Source organism: Peromyscus maniculatus, chromosome X, assembly GCF_049852395.1.
Source record: "Peromyscus maniculatus bairdii isolate BWxNUB_F1_BW_parent chromosome X, HU_Pman_BW_mat_3.1, whole genome shotgun sequence".
Taxonomy (NCBI): Eukaryota; Metazoa; Chordata; class Mammalia; order Rodentia; family Cricetidae; genus Peromyscus; species Peromyscus maniculatus.
This window is the reverse complement of record NC_134875.1, coordinates 22,182,401-22,189,744: the sequence shown is the minus strand read 5'-3', so window position 1 is coordinate 22,189,744 and position 7,344 is coordinate 22,182,401.

The following is a 7,344-nucleotide window of genomic DNA, read 5'->3' as shown; positions in this document are numbered from 1 at the left end:
CATTTTTTCTGACTGGGCACTTCATCACAAATGACCTTGCTTCTTCCTCACGGAGCCTCAGAGGGAAGGGTGAGGAACTGGTGGCAGCTGTGTGGGCCAGAGAAAGAAATGGTGGTGAGCCTCAGATTTCCACCCTGGCTGACTGGATACGAGCTGCGCCTTTAGTAGGGATAAGGATGCAGGAACAGCAGATGAAGGCAAGCGTGAGGAAGAGCTAGTGAGGTCCATTTTCCCCAGGATAATTGGGGGAGAGGCAGTCAGTAGGTCTTGACAGGTCATGTGGTGCATGGCAGGTCATAACCTTTTAGCCAAAGAAAGAAACAAACCATCCTTTCTATCCCTCTGAAAATCTTAATTCTCACCATATGTTTGACTGCCCTCGGCACATTACAGGCCTATTTTTTCTTAAATGACAGAAAACCGTGTTTCTATTGTCCTGCTTTTTAGCGATTTAGCACTTATATGGGTAAGAGGGAAGTTGGATTTGCTTTGAAGTATAAGTAACATGAAAGTGTATTTCATTTACTCTACTAGCTGGGCTCCCCTAAAGTGGCATGTTTGCATACACGCTCACTTTTCGGTTCACGTTTGCAAAACGCTTCTTTAAAGAAATACAAATACCCAGTAAAACATTTCCAGTGCCCGGCCTCACTCACAATGGAATAATGGACTTCCCATATTCAGGAGGGGGTGATGGAACCAAGGCAAATGTTTCCAGCCAGCAAATCCCTGCAATCTCTAAGGGCCGAGGTCCAGGCTGCTAATCACACTAATACTGCCCTGGTCTCCTAGCTTCCTGACTTTCTCAACCACTTCTTAAATGATTCTCTACAAACACGTGCCTTGAAGAATGGCAAGGATTAAGAATGCTCACAGCAGTGGTGAAATGCCTAACCACTGCAAACAACTTAAATCTTCACGAATGAAGGTCTGGTTAAATGAAGTGGAGGTATAGCAGTCAGAGGAATAACATGTGGCTGTTAAAAAGAATACAGGTCCATTTGTTTCAGACCCTGTGCTTTGTGTCAAAACAAAATGAAAAACAAAACAAAACCTCTCCTTCCAACTTGAATATTGTACCTAATTTCATAAGACACTATTAAAGATGGTAACTTGTAAGGTCAAGATTAAGTTGTGAAAGGGGCACAAGATTTATTGTTTCTTCTTTCATTTTGTACTGGACCCAACTGCTGGACTTTTGTAAGTGCATGTGAGGACCAAGGAGCTGGTTGTTGGGTAGAGGAGTCCGCCACCAGGCCTGTTGACCAGAAGTCAATCCCTGGACCCACATGGTGGAAAAAGAGAACTGACTTCTGACAGTTGTCCTCTGATCCCCACGTAAGAGCTGTGCACGTGTGCATAAACACACACATAAATAAATACATGTAACAAAAATTAAAAATAAAATGCATATGAATCTAAAAGGAACAGAGATGGTAAGAAAGGTTTTTGACATCAAAAATAATATTATAAGTTTTACAAATCTATGTTTCTCTTCAGGTACATCTAAAAATGTCATCTCTTTTACACTATTTGAAATTTCAAGATAATATTTCTACAAGAAAATCACATTAGTATGACAAAATGTTTTGCTTTCAAGACACACACTTTCCTCTTGGGGAGCTCTAATACTACCTTCTCCTACAGGATCCCTCAGGGGAACGAGGCTCTCCAGAATGCTCGCTACTCTTATTCTTTTTGTAATATTTTTCAAGAGCAACTTTGTTGTTGCATAATTAACATAAGATGAGCTATATGAGCTGGAGATGTGGCTTAGTGGTGGATCACTTGCTTAGCATGTACAAGTCACTGGGTTCAATTCAATTCCTAGCACAAAAAAAAAACCTATACATACCAAACTGCATCATTTCTATTTCTTTTTTATTTATTTCACTTCATTTTATGTGCATTGGTGTGAAGGAATCTGATTCCCTAGAACTGGAGTTACAGACAGTTGTGAGCTGCCATGTGGATACTGGGAATTGAACCCAGGCCCTCTGGAAGAGAAGTCAGTACTCTTAACCACTGAGCCATCTCTCCAGTCCCCCAGTCCCCCTCATTTCTATTTCTTTTCTTTTTTCTTTTTCTTCCTTCCCTTTTTTTTAAAGATTTATTTATTCATTATGTATACAGTGATCTGCCTGCATGTATGCCTGCAGGCCAGAAGAGGGCGCCAGATCTCATTACAGATGGTTGTGAGCCACCATGTGGTTGCTGGGAATTGAACTCAGGACCTATGGAAGAAAAGCCAGTGTTCTTAACCTCTGAGCCATCTCTCCAGCCTTTTTTGTTTGTTTGTTTGTTTGTTTGTTTTTGGTTTTTTTTTTGTTTTTTTGAGATGGGTTTTCTCTGTATAACAGTGCTAACTGTCTTGGAACTCACTCTGTAGACCAACTAGGCTGGCCTCAAACTCACAGAGATCTGCCTGCTTCTACCTCCCCAGTGCTGGGATTAAAGGTGTGTACCACCACAGCCCTCTCTGAAAATGTATCATTTCAAAATAAGCATATCACACTCTCATGTCCATTGCACCAGTATTCATAATAGCCAAGATCTGGAGCCAACTCGGGTGTCCATGGACTTGTAAATAGAAAAAGGAATGTGACATACATACACAATGGAATATTATTCAACTTTCAAAAGGAGATCCTGTCATTTGTGACCTGAATGAGATGGCATGCATTTGATTTTAAATTAAGTGTATGTGTTTGTCTCTGTGTATGCATGTGCATCTGAGTGCAGGGCCTATGAAGGGGCTGTCAGATCTTCTGGAGCTGCAGTTACAGGTGGTTATGAACCACCCACTGTGGGTGCTGAGAACCAAACTTGTGTTCTTAATCACCGAACCATTTCTCTAGCCCCAGAATTCCTACATTTTGAAAAATTTTATGTGTATGAGTGTTTTGCCTGCATATATGTATGTACACCATGTGTGTGCCTGAGGAGGAGGTCACAAAAAGGGGTCACATCACTTGAAGCTGGAGGTACAGACAGTTGTAAGCCACTGTATGGGTGGGTGCTGGAAATCCAATGCAGGCCCCTTGCAAGAGCAGTAATCACTCTGACCCACAGAACCATTGCTCCAATCCCTCTCCTGCGTTCTTAATGAATTTCATCCTACCTGTGGTACTCATTATTGAGAGAGAATAGTGAAGCCTCAGTTTTACACATGTGGATTTGTCTTTCTCCTTGTCGTTGCTTTATGTAACTTTTATTAAAGTTATTTATTTATTTATTTATTTAGTTAGTTAGATAGTTAGTTAGTTAGTTTTTTTTTTTTTCGAGACAGGGTTTCTCTGTGTAGTTTTGGTACCTGTTCTGGAACTCTCTCTGTAGACCAGGCTGGCCGTGAACTCACAGAGATCTGTCTGCCTCTGCCTCCCAAGTGCTGGGATTAAAGGTGTGTGCCACCACTGCCTGGCTCATTTTTAAGCTTCCATATACTTATATTGTATTCATATCTTTTTACCACCTCCTCTTTCCAACCCTTCCCCGATCCTCCATGCTCTCTCTCAAATTCATGCCCTTTCTTTAATTATTGATATATATATATATATATATATATATATATATATATATGCCAGGCAGTGATGGCACACGCCTTTAATTCCAACACTCCAGAGGCAAAAGCAGGTGGATCTCTGAGTTCGAGGTCAGCCTGGTCTACGGAGTGAGTTCCAGGACAGCCAGAGAGAGCTACACAGAGAAACCCTGTCTTGACCTGCCCCCCCCCCCAATAAGATAAAACAAATAAAATAAAGGTATGTGTATATATAAATGAATATATATTTTCTGCCTTAGTTACTTTTCTATTGCTTTGAAGAATCAGCATGACCAAGGCAAGTTATAAAATAAAGTATTTAATTAGGGTCTGGCTTACCATTTCTGAGAGGGAGTCCATGACAATCATGGCAGGGACAGTGGCAGCAGGCAGGCAGGCCTGGAGCAAGAGCTGAGAGCTTATATCCTGATCTGTAGACAGGAAGCAGAGAGAGAGGGAGACTGGGCATGGCATGGGCTCTAGAAACCTCAAAGGCCACACCCAGTGACACACTTTCTCCAACAAGGCCACACCTCCCAATCCTTCCTAAATAGTCCACTTACTAGGAACTAAACATTCAAATATACAAGCCTATGGGTGCATATCAAAGCTCTGTGTGTGTGTGAATATATAAATACAGCATGATGAGTCAGGCAGTCTTAGTATTGCTTGTATCTATATTTTACTATTACCTTACCTATATGGCTATAGTATTTCTCTCCAAAACAAAAACAAAACAAAAAGCAGGGGCTTGTGGGGCTGGAGAGATGACTCAGTGGTTAAGAGCACTGACTGCTCTTCCAGAGGTCCTTTCTGGAATTGAATTCCAGAGTTCAATTCCCAGCAACCACATGGTGACTCACAAGCATCTGTAATGAGATCTGGTGCCCTCTTCTGGCCTGTAGATATACATGCAGGCAGAACACTGTATACATAATAAATAAGTACATCTTTAAAAAACAAAAACAAAAACAAAAAACGGGGACTTGGTATGGACCCCAGCTGACCTGGAACTCACTATATGGAGACCTTGCTGGCTTCAAACTCAGAGATCAAGCTGCCTCTGATAGCTGGCCTTACACCACTGTGCAGACCTGGCTATGCTATTTCATCCTCATCAATCCTGTTACTATGTCTATTATTGATGCATTTTGAGATATGAAAATATCATTTATAATTCTAGCAAGTTCTGATATAATTTTTCCAAGACATGTCTTTGTTCAATAGCTATGTAACAAAGCACGTATGAATTTTAACAACATCTTGTCTCAGTCCTGGTCATCATGGCCTAGAAATGTTATTGCTCAGTGCTGAAATATTTGTCTAGCATGTTTGAGGATGCCCCGGCTTCCATCCTCAGCACCATAACTGAACAGTGGAACTAGCTATTAGCAGTCATCTATATCGTCAGCAAGAAGTGTGTTTTGTTTCTTGGCTTCTCATTTCTGTCTTCTTGGAGTCTCTGACACTTCTCTCAGCCTCTCGCCTCCCCTAGCCATGTCCTTTTTGGGAACCCTGTCTCAGGCTACAGTAGCTTGTCAGTTCCTTAGAGACTGAGCATGGCTCTACTTGCCACTACTACAGGGGAAAAAGTGTGGTTCTTGATAAAAATTTACCAGTTGAAAGTCTTTCCTTGTACCTCCACTCTATGAATAACACCCAATCTAAGTCATTTTTAGGCAATTGTATGGAATTATGCTTCTCATACTTAAACTAATATTGCAATGCCCTGCCCTCATTTCCTCCCGCCACCCCCCCCAGACAGAGTTTCTCTGTGTAACAGTTCTGGCTGTCCTGGATCTCGCTCTGTAGACCAGGCTGGCCTTGAACTCACAGAGATCCGCCTGGCTCTACCTGCTGGGATTAAAGGCGTGTGTGCCACTACCATCCGGCTCCTTTCCTCTTCTTACAGCCTGATTTGTTTTTCACTGTACCATCCGTCACAATTTACTGTTTTTTATCTGTCACTTCTTTCCTCTTTGGTCACGTGAAGATAAGATCCACAAGGACAGAATTTTTATTTTTGTTTCTTGTATCCTAGGGGCTCAAACATTTCTCAGCAAAGAGTAACTCACAATTTACATTCTGAAGATGAATGATAGGTAAAGCATGAGCTAGCCATAAGAAAGTAAGCACTGTCTATGATAGTGCACCAGTGGGAAAATGCTTTCAGAGTTCTAAATAGCAAATGTCCAAATGCACATGAGAAAAATAACTCTCTGTAGGGTGTAATTTGCTTTAAATGTAGATATTTTAAGCATCCAAGTATAGACAACAATAATTAAAAAAAAAAAAAACTTGTCCTAACTCCTTGATGAAAGTCCTGGTTTTAAATACAAATCAGGAAAACCCAACGGAACCACCTAGCTGGAAGCTATATTAGTCTATGCATGTATGCCTTTTCTATTTCAGATTCATTATCTTATCTTGCGTGTAGAAGTGTTCTGCCTACGTGCCTGGTACTGATGGAAGTCAGAAGGCAGAATTGGATGCCCCTTATCTGGAGTTTGTGATGGTTGTGAGCTGCCATGTGGGTTCTGGGAACTGAATCCAGGTCCCCTGTAAAAGCTCTCTCTCCCGCCCCCTGTACATATCTTCTTCAAACGTTTTTTCTTATGAGTGCTACTATCATTTAAGCTACCATCCTCCTTGATCCTCCTTCCGTACTCACCAGGGAATAACTGTACATAGGTAATTGTGCTTTTCAACCGGTCATTTAAAGGGAGGGAGATCCATCATTTGGCACATGTTTCTTCAACTAGTTTGAGTCAAACACTATGCTAACTCCTGGGCAGGGAGTGGAAAGATTACACACGGGACCTCTGTATTCCTAGTGTTCACACATGACTGTGGACTAGATCCGGAATAAATGAACCCACAGTGAATAATGATGAACTATCATAAATGTCCTTAAGGAAAAGGACAAGAGCCTATTGGATTAAGTGATCAGAGAAGACGTCTGACAAATGGACAGTCAAGGTGAGATACTAAGTGTGACTAAAGAGTTGACAAGTGTCCAACAAAAAGGGATAACAGCGTGCATCAAGGCTTTGAAGTGAGAGAAAAAGGACACACCTGAGAAACTGAACAGAGTCAGTCTGCCTACACACCATTCGTTATACAGGAGGATAAATGTGTGTCCACGGGCAGAAGTTAAATCCTACAAGGCTCTGTGGGCAATGTTAAACAGCTTGGAATTTATTGAATGCTCAAACGCAGCACATTGAGGAATTTTACCCAAGTAAAATTATGCGATGCAATTTTCCTTTTGAAAAGATCGATCACTTTGATTGCTATGGGGAATGTGGACTGGTTGAGGAAGAGCCGGCAGAAAGCACCCAAGTCGGAAGCTGTTGAAGGAATACATAAGATCTCAGTAGTTTGAAGTTCAGACAAAGGCAGTGCAGGCACGGAAGGATCCAGTGGTAGAGACTATGTGGAGGCGGAATTAGATAGGAGGAAAAAGTACGTGGAATTGCTATGACAGCTTCATGATCATTTTTGACCGCAGGAAGAGGAATTTGGGGGGCTCCCGAAGCTGTGTTGCAATGGATCAAGGAAGGAGTTCGGGCTTTCTGTTCTTGCATGTTGTCACTGCAGAACATAGCAGAAAGTCCTGACTACCAGATGAGAAAACAGCGATTTAAAGGCCTCTAAGATAGGCAAGGTAAGGATTTAGCACGGTTAAACCTAAGAGACCGAGCGCAGAAATACTGGAAGAACAAAAGTCGTTCTTATCCACTGCCCAGTCTAAAGAATTCATGGAGTTCAGCGTTATCAAAAGGTACACAAATTATAGATTA